Raw genomic sequence first — 16,678 nt, 5'->3', positions numbered from 1 at the left:
CATCAGAGGCAAGCTGACGTTTCAGGTCTGGACCCTTCATAAATTGTGTGTGTGTGTGTGTGTGTGTGTGTTTACCTGATGAAGGGTCTAGGCCCGAAACGTCAGCCTTTGTGCTCCTGAGATGCTGCTTGGCCTGCTGTGTTCATCCAGCTTCACACTTTATTATCTTGGAAGCCAGATAATTTGGTGAAATAAATAGTGATATCTTCTTATAAATTCCCACATTACAGCGGATGAGATGTTGGATTCCTTAAATGAGTTAACGGTGGAAAAATCCCCAGGACCTGATCAGGTGTACCCTGGAACTCTGTGGGAAGTGACTGTTGTGCCTCTTACTGAGCTACTTGTGCCATTGAGTTTGGCTAACGTGGTGTCACTGCTGAAGAAACATGGTCAAGAAAGTCCACGGAGCTATAAATGAGTGAGCTTGACATCAGTGGTGGGCATGCTGTTGGAGGAAATCCTGAGGGACAGGATTTGGATGTAATTGGAAAGGCCAGGATGGATTAGGGCTGGTCAATATGGCTTAGTGCATGGGAAATCATATCTCACTAACTTGATTGAGCTTTTTGAAGAAGTAACAAAGAGGATTGACAAAGGCAGAGCAGTCCATGTGATCTATTTGGAGTTCGGTGAGGCATTCAACAAGGTCCTGCACGGTAGGCTGGTTAGTGAGGTTAGATGACGTGGAATACTGAGGGAACTTTCTGGATACTGAGGGATATTTTCTGAGGTTCTCTACCCGGGGATTTTTAAGCTGCCAGTGTGATTCCTAGATATGAATCGTTCTCTCCCTCTCTCTCGCCGTTCCTGTTTCTGCCTTTGATAATCTCTCTTTCTGCCCTGCACTCATTGCAGCCATTTCAAGCTTGACTTTCAAAGTCCCTGGGTAAAATCACAGGTAATCTGATTGCTCTGTCCTCTGTGATGCTGCGCAAGTGTTCATTATCTGCTTGAGCTCCAGAAACTAACATTCCTGCTGTTTCAGTGTCTAAAATACCTCTCCCTGCCTCTCCTCCTGTCCCTCTTTTGCCAGTGGATCTCTTTCTTTCGCTGCTGCAGTTGTATGATCCTGCCCCACACAAATCACATATTACTCTTCATTATGCCAAGTGTTTAAGGAGAATTTCACATTCAGGGTTTTAACGTCCTCTTTGGGGAGTCCTGTCTGTTCGACACTCACGATGGGAGGGGGGGCTAATGTGTTTGTATGAAACCCCAAGGCCCCAGTAACTTTAATGCTAGGATTTAAAATTGTTTGAAAATAGCAGAGCCGCAATCCGACGGGATTCAATGAACCAGAGGCACCTAAAAAACCAGGGCCCCCCAGAGCAAATCAAACCTCAGGGTAATAAACAGTCACAAATCACTTGGACCCCATAGGGTGTGGCCTGTCGAACAGGCCTCAGGCCAATGCCTGCCCCTCCTCTCTGGGGGAAATTTCTGTCCAATGGAAGGATTTCTTGCCCTGTCGGTCTTGAGCAAACGAATGGAGCTGCAGCTTCTCAGGCTTTGGATCCGAGAACAAAGAAAAGAAGAGAACAAAGAACAATACAGCACAGGAACAGGCCCTTCAGCCCTCCAGGCCTGTGCCACCTCATTTTTCCCTTCCATACAAACACTGCCCTCACATACAGGATCCATATCCCTCAATTCTTTCCCTGTTCCGGTATTTGTCCAGGTACTACTTGAATCCTGCAATTGTGTCTGCTTCCGCCATCTCCTCTGGCAGTGAGCTCCAGGCACTCAACATCCTTTGTGTGAAAAAATTGCTCTGCACATCTCTTTCAAACTTGCTCCCACCTCACAAATTGAAACTGTATCCCCTGGTAATTGACACCTCTACCTTGGAAATAGCCTCATACTTTCCAATGTTAGCAATGCCATTCACAATCTTATGAAATTCTGTGAAGTCGCCTCTCAACCTCCTGCGTTCCAGTGAAGACAAACCCAGTCCATCTATTCTTTCTTCACGGCTAAAAATCCCCATACCAGGTAACGTCCTGGTGAACATATTCTGCACACTCTCCACAGCATCCATATCCTTCTGGTAGTGTGGTGACCAGAACTGTCCTCAATGTTCCAAGTGTGGCCCAATGGAAGTTCTATAAAGCTGCAGCATACCTTCCCTGTGCTAACACTCAATGCCCCTTTCAATGACGTTAAGTGTGCTGTCAGCCTTTTTTCCACCTTATCTACCTGAGCTGCCACCGTCAGTGATCTGTAGACCTGCACAACCAGATCTGTCTGCATGTCAGCAATCCTCAGGGTTCTGCAATTTACTGTTGAATTTCCACCTGTCCGTGATCTTCCAAAATGCACCACCTCACTTTTGTCCAGATTAAGTTCCATCTGGAATTTTTCTACCTTTTCATGCCTCCAACTGATCTATATCCTGTTGTATCCTCTAACAATCCTCCTCACTTTCCACAACTCCACCAATTGTTGTATTGCCATGAAACTTACTAATTAGACCAGCCACGTTTTGCTCCAAATCATTTATCTAGACCACAAACAGCAGAGGTCCCAGCCCTGATCCCTATGGAACACCACTATTCACAACCCTCCATTTTGAAAAGCTTCCTGCCACTGCTCCCCCCTGTCTCCTGTGACTAAGCCAGTACTCTGTCCATATTGCCAGCTCACTGTGAGACTTCACCTTTTGTCCCAGTCTGCCATGAGAGATAATGTCATAGGCTTTACTGAAGTCCATGTAGACAACATCAACCGTTCTTCCCTAATCAATCACCTTTGTCACCTCCTCAAAAAATTCAGTCAAGTTAGTGAGGCGTGACTTCCATCGCACAAAGCCATGCTGTTTATCACCAATTCGTCCATTTGCTGTGAAAAATGTACAGGCCTTGTCCCTGAGAATCTTTTTCACTGATTTCCCTATCACTGATGTGAGGCTCACGGACCTGCAATTTCCTGGATTATCCCTGCTACTCGACTACAATGGGAGAACATTGGCCATTCTCCAAACATTTGGGCCCTCATGTGTGGCCAAAGAGGATACAAAGATGCCTGCAATGCTGCAGCAATTTGTTCTCTTATATCCTTCAATATTCTGGCATAGATTCCATCAGGACCCAGGGACGAATCTACTCTCATACTTTTTCATACTCACAAAACATCTTCCTTTGTGACAGTAACTTGGCTTTGAAATTTGACCCTCCACACCTTGAGATCATCCTCCACCAATTTCGTCTCTTTTCTGAATACCAACACAAAGTACATGTTTAGGATCTCACCAAACTTTTCTGGCTACACACATAGGCTCCCTCCTTTGTCCTTGCGTGGGCCAACCATTTCCCGGCTACCCCCTTGCTTTTTATATAGTATACAAGGGCATCAGATTCTCCTTAATACTGTTTGCTCATGACTTTTCATGATCCCTTTCAGCCATTCTAATTCCTTGTTGAAGTTTTTTTCCCGATTTTCCTTATATACTTCAAGGGCTCCATTAGTTCCCATCCTCCGGGACCTTATGTATGCTTCCATTTTCTTTTTGACCAAAGTCATAACATCTCTGGTTACCCAAGGTTCATGTTACTTGCTGTACCAATCCTTCATTCTCACAGGAACATGCTGCTCCTGAACTTTTATCAATTGTCGTTTGAAATACTCCCATACGTCCGATATGGGTTCCCATCAAACAGCTGCAACCAGTCCAAATCCTCCAGTTCCTGCCTAATATTGTTGTCGTTCACTTATCACCGTGTTAACAACTTCACTGGAGATCTGCTGTTATCCCGACCCATGAGTATCTTAAAACTCTCATAGCATTATAGTGTTGTTTCTGATGTTGATGTGGTCCATGTATATGACTGAATTCAGGCTATTTGAGAGCACATATTGATGGAGTAGCATAAAGTGAGATGAGGTAAGGTTGGCAGTTTCCTTCCTGGATTAGTGGGGATTAGTGAATCAGAGAGTGTTTTATAAAACATGATTTCATGCTCATCATGAGATTTTTATTGAACTTCAAGTTCCACCACTTGCCATGGAATGATTCGAATCCAGGTCGTCAGAACGTTACCCAAGGCTCAGGATTCATTTTCCAGTCACAATTCCATAATGCATTGGAATGAAACTTATTAGAAGGAAATCAATTTAATAGGGATATTGTGCTGAGAAAATGAATGAGATTAAAGCTCAATGAATTCCCAGAGCCTGATTATCTGTGTTGGAGAGTCCTTCCTGAGGTGGCCTTAAAAGTAATCGCATTATCTGTGTTGGAGAGGTGGCCTTAAAAGTAATCGATGCATTGGTGGTTGTCTTTCAAGTTCTATAGATTGTGGAGGGGAGTTAATGTAACCCCAATGCTCTGACCTGAGGTGCCCAGTAAAGCCCATCTTCCCGCCATTGGGAACCACAGGTACCCATCACACCACAGCTTCAGGAAATCGGGAGCAGCGACACTCTGTCAGTCCCTCTGTCAGACTCAGCACTGAACCCTGATGGCTTTGTTCTCATCCCGATGTTACTGGAGCTGGAAGATCTCCCCCAGGCAGGAACAAAGCAGCTACCACAATGCAGAGAGTATCCAAACCATGGGGTTTCAGAGATTCCCTCAGTGACAAGACTTGGTGAATGGACATTGGGTAATTCTGTAAATGTTTAAACTGAGTGTTAAAATTTCCAGTGTTACTGTGTGTAGCTTTGAATCTATGACACAGTGTGTTACCACATTGGCTAACCTGGGCAATGTCAAAGCAGGTGTCTGTTTCTGCAGGAGTACGGGATACTGCACCTCAGCAGCTACAGGAGATGGTCGAGATTATGGATCGATGGGCCTTTTATTTTTTCAGGGGGAAATGGCAGCTGTTCCTCCGGCCTGGGTATTCTGCTGCAAGGAGGCAACTTCCCCATCTCTGAAGTTAAGGAGGTGGTGGGTGGGTGCCTCCTTGCAGCAGATGTTAGAGATTAATTAACATGTTCACCCCCAACTGCTGCTGGCAGTGTGGGCCGGTCATTCTAGCCGGAGACTCCAACTGTGACATTGATGTGGACGGATGACCCAGAGGGGCTGACAGTGAGCTGGAATCCATGTCCAGATTCCTGGCAGAAATAGTTAAAGTCCAAGTTGCATGACGTCTCTAGCACCTCTGCAAATGAAACGCACCGTAGATACACCTAGTTGCAGCCAGACAGGTCTATCGGCTCAAGGATAGATTTCCTGCTTGCATCCCACACATTCTCAGTCAGGCCCATTGACATCCAGCCAGTGTTGTTCTCTGATCACTGCCTCCTGCCGTCTCACTATCACCTCCATCCAGTGGGCAGGCAAGGGAATACAGAAGCTAGAAGTGTGAGGCACTCTCTCTGTTGTTGTACATGGGCAGGTCTGGCCAATCCTCCAAAACTGTGCTGTTTCTGTCACCTGAGCCATCTTTCCCTCCATCTGGAGGCCTAAGATAAACCATGATTTATGCAGATGTTCAGCAAGGTAATTCTAAAGCTGAGGCTCTAGGAAGTTGAATGTCAGGCTGTCGATGATGGAACAGCACAAATTGTGTTGAGAGGCTGGAATTAAAGGAGTTCATGTGCCTCGAGGGGCTATGAGTTGGACATTGTCAGGGGATGTGCATGGGTGTTGCAAGGTCAGGGAGGGATTTGAAAGCCAGGACAGCAATGTGAAAACCAAGGCACTGCTTAACTGTGAGCCATTGTAGGTCAGAGTGCGCAGGGAAAGATGGGTGAATGGAACTTGGTGCGTGTTAAGACAGAGTCAACGGACTTTTAAATGATGCCATGTTAAAGAAAAGGAGAACTTGAAAGGCCAACTTGATATTCATCGGAATGGTCATGTTCAGAGTTAATCAATGCGGTAGGGTTTCAAAACTAACGGACTTACCTGGGGCCAAATGTTATGGATGTGAAAATAAGTAGACTTTGTGACATCAGGCCTATGTGGCCGGAATTTAAACTCTGGGTCAAAATAACAACTGGTACAACGAAAACTGGTAGCTAGCAAGCAGACCTCCTTTCAAGGGCCAAAGATAATGGCTTCGTTCTGTACAAGATTGAATAGATGGAAACTGTCCGGTTATGTAGAGACAGTGGAAGAAATGAATGAGGAGGTGGTGAGATAGATCTGGGCATTGCCACCATGTATGTGGAAAGTGCAGTGCATTCACATGATATTGCTCTGGGGCAGTGTTCAGATGAAAAAAGGAGTGGGATTTTACTGATTTGGCCAGACCTAGGTGATTCACACCCAAGGCCATGCTGTCAAAGATTTGTGGAAGCCAGCAAAACTGAACTTGACTGTTGGCAGTTAATGTACAGCATTTCAGATGTCACTTGATCCTGCAGATAGACTCCCTAGAATCTGCTTGTCAAATGATTTATATGGCTAAAAGGTTCAAGTATGAGTTTGCGCTGTGGAACTCATCTCAAACTGAAACGCGCCAGTTTTTATATCAAGATTTGGAGAAAGTATTAGTTTTTTGAAGAATGTTCCGATACAGAGAGAGACTAATAGTTTCCTGAGAAATCGTGGGGCATTGGCCAGGAAGTTAAACAAACAGTGGGGGGGAAAACAAACTTGACCTGAATCCTATGTTAAGTATATAATGGATTTGTTCCACAGTGAGGATTTCAAAAGATATTCTCATTTTTAAGATTAGACACGCGGGATAATTTGGGTAGGATGCACTTCTTGAAGGGACCAGAAAGGTACAGAATTATCCATTAGATGTGAAAAATTTGAAATGAAGACAAAACTTTTTGAGGCTGGGGTGGGGAAGAAATGAAGGTCCAATTTTGCTCATTCAACCTCTCCCATGACAAAATGCACTTGTAGTGTCTGTAAGATTGGTGACGGCACTTAAATGAAGAAAAAGCAACATGGACATTTCTTCTGCTGTACATAAACCATGAACATTCAATCTCTTGGCAAGGATAATGTGACAGGGCATTTGAAAAGCCAAGTTATTGTAATTTGAATTAAGAGATCAGGCTGTAGAACCTGAGATCAATCTCAGAATAAAATGTAACAACAGCGATAGATGAGGAACCTCTTCACTCACAGAGAGGTGAACTTTGTAATTCTGTACTCTAGAAAATGTGGCGCCTCAGCCAAGAAGTATGCTCAGAACAGGGATTGACATGCTGGGGTAGTCAGTGAGGCACTATTAATGTGACAGGATTAGTAATCCGGAAGCCTGGGACAATGCTGTCGAGTATAGGCTTAAATTCCACTGTAACAGCTGATGGAATTTGAATTCAGTTCAATATAATTTTGGGGTAGGTGGGAATGTGGAGCTGAGATTGCAGTCAAGTCAGCTACGACCTTATTGAATGGTGGAGCAGGCTTGAGGGGGCCAGTTATCCAACACATGCTCAAATTGATATAATCATAAATAAAGCTGGTCTCAGTGATGGTTACACTGTCACTGTTACACTATTCACCGTTATAAAAACTTGACTCATTCACTGATGTTCTTTAAGAAAGGAGCTCTGCCATTCTTATTTGATCTCACCTCCATATGACTCCAGATCCACAATAATGTGGTTGACACTTAACTGCACGCTGAAATAGTCAAACAATTTGGAGGAACTATGGATGGGCAGCAAATACTGTCCTTGCTATTCCTGCTCCTTGTTGCTCTGACCCTATATGCTCTAACATATTAACCAATTTCCTCTTTGAATCCTTTTGAGGAGCAGTGTATATTTTGTATCGCTTGGTGATTCTCCAAGTATCTGATGCATTTGGCATAGTTTCTTCTATCTTCTAAATGTGAGCTCCTTCCAGTGTTTAACCTTTTTAAGGTAGGCAATCGTTCGCGAACCTTTTTGATTGAATGCCTTCATATTAATAGCAATCACTAACCTATCTATTATTAATTGCATATTCATAATACAAAGGGCTACATGTAAAGAAGTGTTCTAATCATCTTTTTAAAAAGCTACTTCCTGACGGCTATCATGGAGATGAGATTAAATTCCCTACAGTGTGGAAACAGGCCCTTCAGCCCAAGAAGTCCGCACCGTCCCTTGCAGCATCCCACCCAGACCCAACGCCCGATAACCCAAACACACCCCTGAACACTATGGGCAATTTAGCATGGCCAATCTACCTAGTCAGCACATCTTTGGACTGTGGGAGGAAACCGGAGCACCCAGAGGAAACCTACGCAAACATGGGGAGAATGTGCAAACTCCACACAGTCAGTTACCTGAGGCTGGAATCGAACCCGGTACTTGGTTCTGTGAGGCTGCAGTGCTAAGCACTGAGCCACTGTGCTGCCCCGATGTATGTATTTGCTTCTAACTGTGGTATCTGTCAGTCCCTGGACTGGTGTTTGATAAGGGCACTCATAATGTATGCTCTTCTATTGTTAGCCTCATAAATCAAGAAAAGGGCTGGATCCTTTTATATATTTTTAACATCACTAGATAGTTGAGAGTTTCAAATTGCAACAATTAAAAATCCATGACAGATAAAAGCATTCCAGAATTGTTTCGACTTGGTGATAAATAGTGAATATCTGTTCTTGACTGCAGCTTTCCAGCCTATCAGTGCAGAGAGGCATTGCTTCGCAAGGTTGGATGAGGAATATTACTGTTCCAATTAGTTACATTTAATTTATCACCATTGAAGCTCGTGTTAGTTAGTATGCTTTTTTTCCAATATATTTAATCTAAAGTTATGACAGATGATTTGGTTTGTAGATCTACCTAATTGAGGTATACAAGATAATGAGAGGCATAGATAGAGTTGATAGCCAGAGACTATTTCCCAGGGCAGAAATGGCTAGCACGAGGGGTCATAGTTTTAAGCTGGTTGGTGGAAAGTATAGAGGGGATGTCAGAGGCAGGTTCTTTACACAGAGAGTTGTGAGAGCATGGAATGCGTTGCCAGCAGCAGTTGTGGAAGCAAGGTCATTGGGGTCATTTAAGAGACTGCTGGACATGTATATGGTCACAGAAATTTGAGGGTGCATACATGAGGATCAATGGTCGGCACAACATTGTGGGCTGAAGGGCCTGTTCTGTGCTGTACTGTTCTATGTTCTATGTTCTATGTTCTATCTCCAATTACCTCTCTACTGTAGAACCCAGTTTTGAAACAATTGATATGAGGCACTTATTGTACTGTCACTGATGCTGTCATTATACTACCAGAGTATGGCTGTAATGCTGAATTACTTTAGCCTGCCTTCATGAAGCAGTGCAATCTTTCCGAGATAAGGATGAGGGGAAGGTGCACATAAAAGACTAATTGATTTATAAAATTGAGATTCATGGAATATATCGGTCACTATGAAATTTGGTTAAAAAAGATGGCTGAAGGACAGAAGCAGCAAGTGATGGTAAATAGATTAGAAGATCGCTATTAGCAGTTTCCCAAGTATTAGGACACTGATTTTTGGAGATAGATACATGATTTGAATTTGGGAATATGGCGTACAAAAGGCCCTTCAGCCAATCAAGTCTATGCAAACCTAACTACACTAATCCCACTTTGCAGCACTTGGAGAATAACCTTTAATTTCACGTGCTCATCCCAGTACCTTGTTAAAAGTTGTGAGCTCTCTTGTCTCAACTACCCTTCTGTGTAGTGCATTCCAGACTATCACCACCCTCTGGGTAAAAATATTTTTCCTCAAATCCCCTCTATATCTCCTGCCCTTCACCTCATAATTGTGTCTCCTTGTTATTGACCCTTCAACTAAGGATACGGCTGCTTGCTAACCTTGCCCCTCCTAATCTTATGCACCTCAGTCACGTCCCTCCTCAGCCTTCTCTGCTCTAAATAGAACAACCTGAGCTTATCCAGCCAGTCTTCATAGCTAAAGTGCTCCACCCCAGGTAATATCCTAGTGAATAATCTCTGCACCCCCTCCAATTCAATCACGTCCTTCCAACAGTGTGGTGATGAGAACTGCACACAGTATTCCAACTTTGGCTTTACCAAAGTTCTATACAATTCCAACGGAACCTTCCAGCTGACACCATTTGTGCCATGACTGATAAAGGCAAGTTCTCAATACGCATTCTTAATCATCCTGTTAACCTGTCCTGCCACCTTTCAAGGTTCTGTGGACAAGCACCCCATGATCCGTCTGTGTCCCCTAAGCATCCTAGTGCCTTGCCATTCATTGAGTACCTCCGTGTCTCGTGACTTCTTCCGATGTGCATCACCTGATATGTTTCAGGATTAAATTCTGTCTGCCACTGATCTGCTCATTGGACCAACCCATCTATATCTCATTACGTTATATATATCACGAACAGTGAGGGACCCAATATGGAACATTGCAGTACGCCATTTGACACAAGCTTCCAGTCGCACAAACAGCCTTCTACGTCTGTGCTCTGTCTCTTACCACTATGCCATTTTAGAACTACCTTGCCGTAATAGCAGGTGGTGCCAGATGTGTTTACCTTTATTATCAGTCTCACATGTGGGACCTTGTCAAAGGCGTTTTTGAAATCCATACAAACTACATCAGCTGCAATATAAGCATAGAGCACAGAAGCAGAAATAGACCTTTCAGTCCTTTGAATCTGCTCTGCGATTCAAAGAGACCATGGCAGAACAGTTAATTCTCAAGTCTACTTTCCTGCCTTTTCCCAATATCCGCTGTCTATCTCAACCTTAAATTTACTTAATGACCAGCCTCAATAGTCTTTTGTGGCAACGAATTCCACAGATTTGCAACCCTCACAGGGAAGAAATTCCTCCCAATCTCTATCTTAAATGTGTGACCCCTTATTCTGAGATTATGCCCTCTGGTCCCAGACTCTCCCACAAGGGGAAACAAACTCTCTGCATTTAACCTGTCAAGAATCTTGTAAGTTTCAATAAGGTGGCATCTCATTCTTCTATATTACAACGAGAACAGACTCAATCTTCTTAACCTCCTGGAACTCATTTGAACTTCCTCCACATACTTAGATATGTGTCCCAAAACTGTTCTCAGTGTTACAGCTGTGATCTGACAATTGCCTCGTACAATTTTAACAAAACCTCGATACTTTTATATTCCATTCCATTTGCCTTCTTCATTACCCAATGAACTTGGATGCTTGCTTTTTGTGATTCGTAGACAAGAATATTTAAATCCCTCTGTTCTGTAGCTTTCTTCAGTCATTCTCCATGAAATAATAGTCAGCTTTTCTATTCTTCCTGCCAAAATACATTAGGTCACATTTCCCTTCATTATATTCCATCTGCTAAGTTTTTGCCCATTTGCTTAGCCTGTCAATATCCCTCTGCAGACTTTTTTGATTAATCCTTACTAATTGCCTTCCCACATGGTTTTGTGTCATCAGCTACAGTATATTCTCTTTCCTCATTCAAGGCATTAATGTATTTTATAAATAATTGTGTCCCCACTACTAATCTGTGCAGTGCTCTGCGAGCTGCAGGTTGCCAGTCTGAAAATGCCTCCCTTGTCCCAATTCTGTCTTCTATGAGTGAGCCAGTCCTCTGTTCATGGTAATATACGACAGCAACATCATGGACTGTTATCTTATTAAGCAGCCTAATGTGTTATAGCTTATCAAAACCCTTGTGAAAATCTGTGCACCTACATACCTCGCAAAATTGTATCAAAATTGTGAAGTGTGACCTCACTTTGATGAAGCCATGCTGATCAAACCTTGCATTTCCAAGTGGAGATTAATTCTCTCCTCCAGAATTTCCCCAGTTGTTTCCCTCCCACTGATATGAGATTCATTGGTCTGTAATTCCTGGTGTATCTCTCTCTCTCCTTGAAAAATGGTACCACATTAGTTGTCCTCTACCAATTCCCCTGTAGCCAGAGAAGAATTGAAAGTTTGGGTCAGAGTCCCCGTAATTTCCTCTCATCTCTCATTGCGGCATACGATACAAGCCCTTCAGACCTAGAGAATTATTTACTTTTAGGCCTGGCAAAGCCTCACTCCCTATGTCAAGTACCTGCTCAAGTACCTCAGTCCCTGTCCCCAAGTTCTCTACCTACATCTTCCTCCTCTTGAATGTAGACTAAAGTGAAACACTCTACCAGTGTCCTGTACAATATAAAGTTTGCCCCCCGACCCTAATGGGCCCCATTCTTTCTCTGGTTATCTTCTTCCCCTAAATGTACTTGTGAAATATCTTGGGATCTGTCAAATTTTATTTTCATGTTTTTTCATGCCCCTGCTTCCTCCTAACTGCTTTAAGTTCCCTCTGAGCTTTCTATACTCCACTGAGGCCTCCATCATTTGCTCCCTTTGTACCTACTGAAAGCCTTTTTTTTTGTTCTTAACCAATTCTGAATATTCCTACACATCCAGGGTTCTTTGTCTTGTTATTTCCAAATTTCATCCCAAAGGAAACATGTTGGGCCTGTGCTTTCCACATTTTCTTCTCAATCACACTTACAATTTCTGCTGTAGAATTTGCCAGACATAGCTGAACCTGGTCTACTTTGGTCAGATCCTGCTTTATTTTAATAGCATCTGCCTTCCTCCAATCCAAAATTATTTTTTTTGCAAACTACCATTTTCTTTTTCATAACAGTGGCTGTTATCACTAAATTCTGCCCACTACCACCTTAAACACCTTGGCAACTTTGTTCCCAAGAATTAGATCTGGGACTGGACTGTCCCTTGATGGACCTTCTATATGTTGACACAATAAACTCTGCTGAACGCGTATTTAGAAATCCAACTCCTCTTTACACTATGCACTTTACACTCGATAACAAGGTGGACATTATTTTAAAAAGAAAGGTTTAGAGGGGATTAGAGGAAATCCTTTTTCATCCAGAGGGGTCTGAAATGCACTCTCTGGGATTATAGTTGAGACGGGAAATCTCAGAATCTTTAAAAAGCACTTGACGTGTCATTACGTTCAAGGCTATGACCTAGTGTGTTGACAGTGGGTCTCGTGTATATAGTAGTATATCCTTGATAGCGCAGACTCAGTGGGTTGAAGGGCCTCATATATTGTATGATTCACTGATTACGACTATCTCAAACAATGTTGAGGAAGTTGAAATCCCCTGGTATAGTTACCATCTTATTATTGCACACCTCAACATGAGCAATACAGCGTGAAGTTCCAAAATTTACCACGATTGCCAAGCTTGCAGGAGCCCAAACAATGAGGATGATTCCGATCAGCTGCAATAGGCCAACAGAATGGGAAATGACATGGCAGGGAGAGTTCAATACAGCAAACTGTGAGGGGATCTGGGATACAGTGTGGTTTAGTCAGCAGTGGCCCCCCTCCTGAGTCAGAAATGTTGGTGTGATTCTCACTCCGAGACAGAAGGACCCAGTATTCAGTGCAGGAAAGCAAACTTGTGTGGTAATGAATCCTCAGCCTGGATCGACGGGTTAGGTTAGTGGCAGATATATCTACAAGATGAAAAGATGATAATTGCAAAGAGTGGTGATCTTTGCTCACTGTTCTGAGTTCGTGTCACTAGACCCGAAACGTTAACTCTATTTTTCCCTTCACGGATGCTGCCAGACCCACTGGGATTTTCCAGCAACTTTGCTCTTGTTGTTGTCGTTGATCAACTTGCATTGTGTTATCCCATATAAAATGGGAAATGTCCAAGGAAAAAGAAAACGATGCATGAGGTGAAGCAGTTTAACTAAAGGGATAGTGGCAAACAATAAATACTCGAAAGACATTGTTCCAAAGAGTGTGTGAGGACTGAAAAACCCAGGAATGTAGGGGTCATAAAGCCATAAAATGAAGGAATGGAAGTAGGCTTTTTAGCCCATTGAATTTGCTTCACCATTCGATCAGATCATGGCTATCTCTGTTTTGAATATTCTTAGTCACCCAGCTTCAACAGGCCTCTGGAGTAAACAATTCCACAAAATCAAGCCCTCAAAGGAAATAAATTCATCTTCATACCTGACTCAAATATGCCACGCCTTATTCTGAGATGATGCTCTTTGGTCGTAGATTCTCCTACAAGAGGAACCAAACTTTCTGCATCGACACTAACAGGTCCCCTAAGAATCCTGTATGTTTTAATAAGGTAACCTTTTACTCTTCTAAATTCTAAAGAGTACAGGTCCAACCTATTTGACCTCCTTAGGAAGAAGATCTTTCTGTACCTAGAATCGACTTAGTTAACCTTCTCTAGACTGCCTCCAATGTTGAGATTTCTTTCCTTTGGTAAAGGGCCAAAACTATTTGCTGTGTTTGAGATGTGGTCTGTCTCATACTTTGTATTGTTTTAGCAATACTTCCCTCTTCTTTTATTCCATTCCTTCTAAAGGCCAGCAGGACACCTCCTTGTTAGTTGCTGAGCATGGTTGCTAACTTCTTATGATTCATGCACAAGGACCTCCAAATTCCTCCTGGACTGCAGCTTTTTGCAATCTTTTTCCATTTTAATAACATATAGCTCTTTTATTCTTCTTGCCAAAGCACATAACCTGACATTTTCCACATTATATTCCATCTGCCAAGTTTGTGGCCATTCACTTTACATGGAAACCTAAGAAGTAGAATGAGAAATGGGCCATTTGGCCCTTCAAACTTGCTTTATCATTCATTATGAATATATCGAATCACCCAACACAGTCGCCTGTTCCTCCTTTAACCTTATATCCTGTGATCCACTTAGTTCCAAGTGCTAAACCCAAACTCCTTTTTGAAACTGTGCAATGTTTTAGCATTGATTGATTTCTGTGGTAGTGAATTCTGTAGGCTCATCAGTCTCTGGGTGAAGAAATATCTCCTCATCTTAGTTTAAGGGTATGAAGAATGACTGTGACTCCTTTGTTCTGTACATCCCTGCCATCAAGAACATCTGCCCTCCATTTGACTTGACTGGTCCTGTAAGAATTTTAAGCTTCGATGAGAAGCCCCTTCATTCTTCTGAATGCCAGTGGTATAATCTTATCTGACGCAACCTCTCCTTATATGCCAGTCTGCCTTCCAGCAATCAGTCTGCTAAACCTTTGCTGCACTGTCCCTAGAGCAAGAGTGTGCTTCCTCAGATAAAGAGGCCGAAACTGCACGTAATATTCTTGGTATGTAATTGCAGCGAGACATCCCCACTCCTGAATGCAAATTCTCTCACTATGAAGGCCCTTCTGCTATTTGCCATCTTTACTTCTTGCTGCACCTGCATGCTTACCTTCAATGACTGAAGTACAGGTTTGCCCAGATCTTATTCTACATATCCTTGTCTTAATTTATATCCAATCAGGTAATGATCTGCCTTTCCGTTTTTGCTCCCAAAGTAGATAATCTCACATATATCCGTGTAATACTGTATCTGTCTCACATTTGCCCAGTCATTCAGCTTGTCCCAATGACACTGAAGCATCTCTGCATCCTCCTTACAGCTCACCCTCTCATCCAGCTTTGTGTCATCTGCAGATGTGGAGATAGTGCATTTGATTCCTTCATTTGAATAGGTGGGTAGCCGGAGTCTGAGCACAGATTCTTGTGACACACCACCTGTCTCTGCCTTTGGAAAAAAACATTTATTCCTATCCTTTGATACTTGCTGACCAGTTTTATTTCCATCTCAATATACTACGGCAATCCCATGGGCTTTAATTTAAAGCACTAATCTCTTATGTGGGATTTTGTTCAAAACCTTCTGAAAGCCCAAAGAAACCACATCCAGTGGTTCCCCCCTCATCAACTGAATGAATTACATCCACAAAGAATCCCAAAAAACTGTCAAGTGTGATTTCCCTCTGTCCCTTTCATAAATCCATGCTGTCCCTGTTTGATCTTGCCACAGATCAGCTGTTAAATATTTTACAGTAAAGAGACCTGAAATTCCTCCACCCAGCGAATCCATTGTTCCTGGTATTATGGCAAGGTGTGGGAATGTCCTTCATCGCCTGAGGAGCCTGGTACCGCCAGAGAAGCCGGGTTTCAAAACTTATGAAGAAATAGTAGGAGTAGTGGCAGCTGAGAGATGAGCACCAACACAGACTCACAACTGCCATTGGTGTGAAAGAGCACTTCACTCAACAGCAAATTGTTGGTATAAATTAGTCATATGCAGAAACTGCGGCAATAAAGGGCCCATTGAATGGGTGTGTTTGAGAAAGAAATATGAACAGAGTACAGCAAAAGTACTGAAAGTGAAGAGTAGGAAAAAAACCTTCATGTAACAATGACAGCATGGATAATCTGCTAGTTTCACTGGGAGGACCATGGCTGGAAAAAAAATCAAACTCAGTTGGGTTGAACTGAGTTGCTTGTCAGATGCTGAAACTGATTCATTGCAAAATTCTAAAGAAGCGTGCCATTATTTTCATTGGGATCTGGGAAACATGGAGAAGACCTCTGTGGAATTGAAAATCAAGTATGAGAGTCCAGCAAAATGTTGCAAGGCAGGATCAGTGCCTCGTGCAATCAGACTAAAGGTTGAGGCAGAATTAAACCTACTTGACAGGGCTCAGAAAGGATTTCCAACGATGTTGCCAGGGTGGAGGATTTGAGCTATGGAGAGGCTGAATAGACTACTTTTCCTGCAGTTTTGGAGGCTGAGGGGTGAACTTGGAGGTTTATGAAATCATGAGGGGCATGGATAGGATAAATAGCCAAGGCCTTTTCCTTCGAATAGGGGAGTGAAAAACTAGACGGCACAGCTTTAAGGTGAGGGGGGAAAGATTTAAAATGAACGTAAGGGGCAACGTTTTCCAAGCAGAGGATGGTGTGTGTATGGAATGAGCTGCCAGAGGAAGTGGTGGAAGCAGG

The 16,678-nt window shown here is 43.0% G+C and overlaps 1 long non-coding RNA gene across 1 annotated transcript in view; it reads left to right on the top strand.

The window, feature by feature from the left end:
• LOC132207485 (uncharacterized) overlaps positions 1 to 16,678 on the top strand; it is a 52,714-nt gene that overhangs the window by 29,037 nt on the left and 6,999 nt on the right. The gene's annotated exons all lie outside the window — the stretch shown is intronic.

The sequence above is a fragment of the Stegostoma tigrinum genome, chromosome 49 (assembly GCF_030684315.1).
Source record: "Stegostoma tigrinum isolate sSteTig4 chromosome 49, sSteTig4.hap1, whole genome shotgun sequence".
NCBI classification, from domain to species: domain Eukaryota; kingdom Metazoa; phylum Chordata; class Chondrichthyes; order Orectolobiformes; family Stegostomatidae; genus Stegostoma; species Stegostoma tigrinum.
This window is presented reverse-complemented; position numbering and strand designations above follow the sequence as displayed.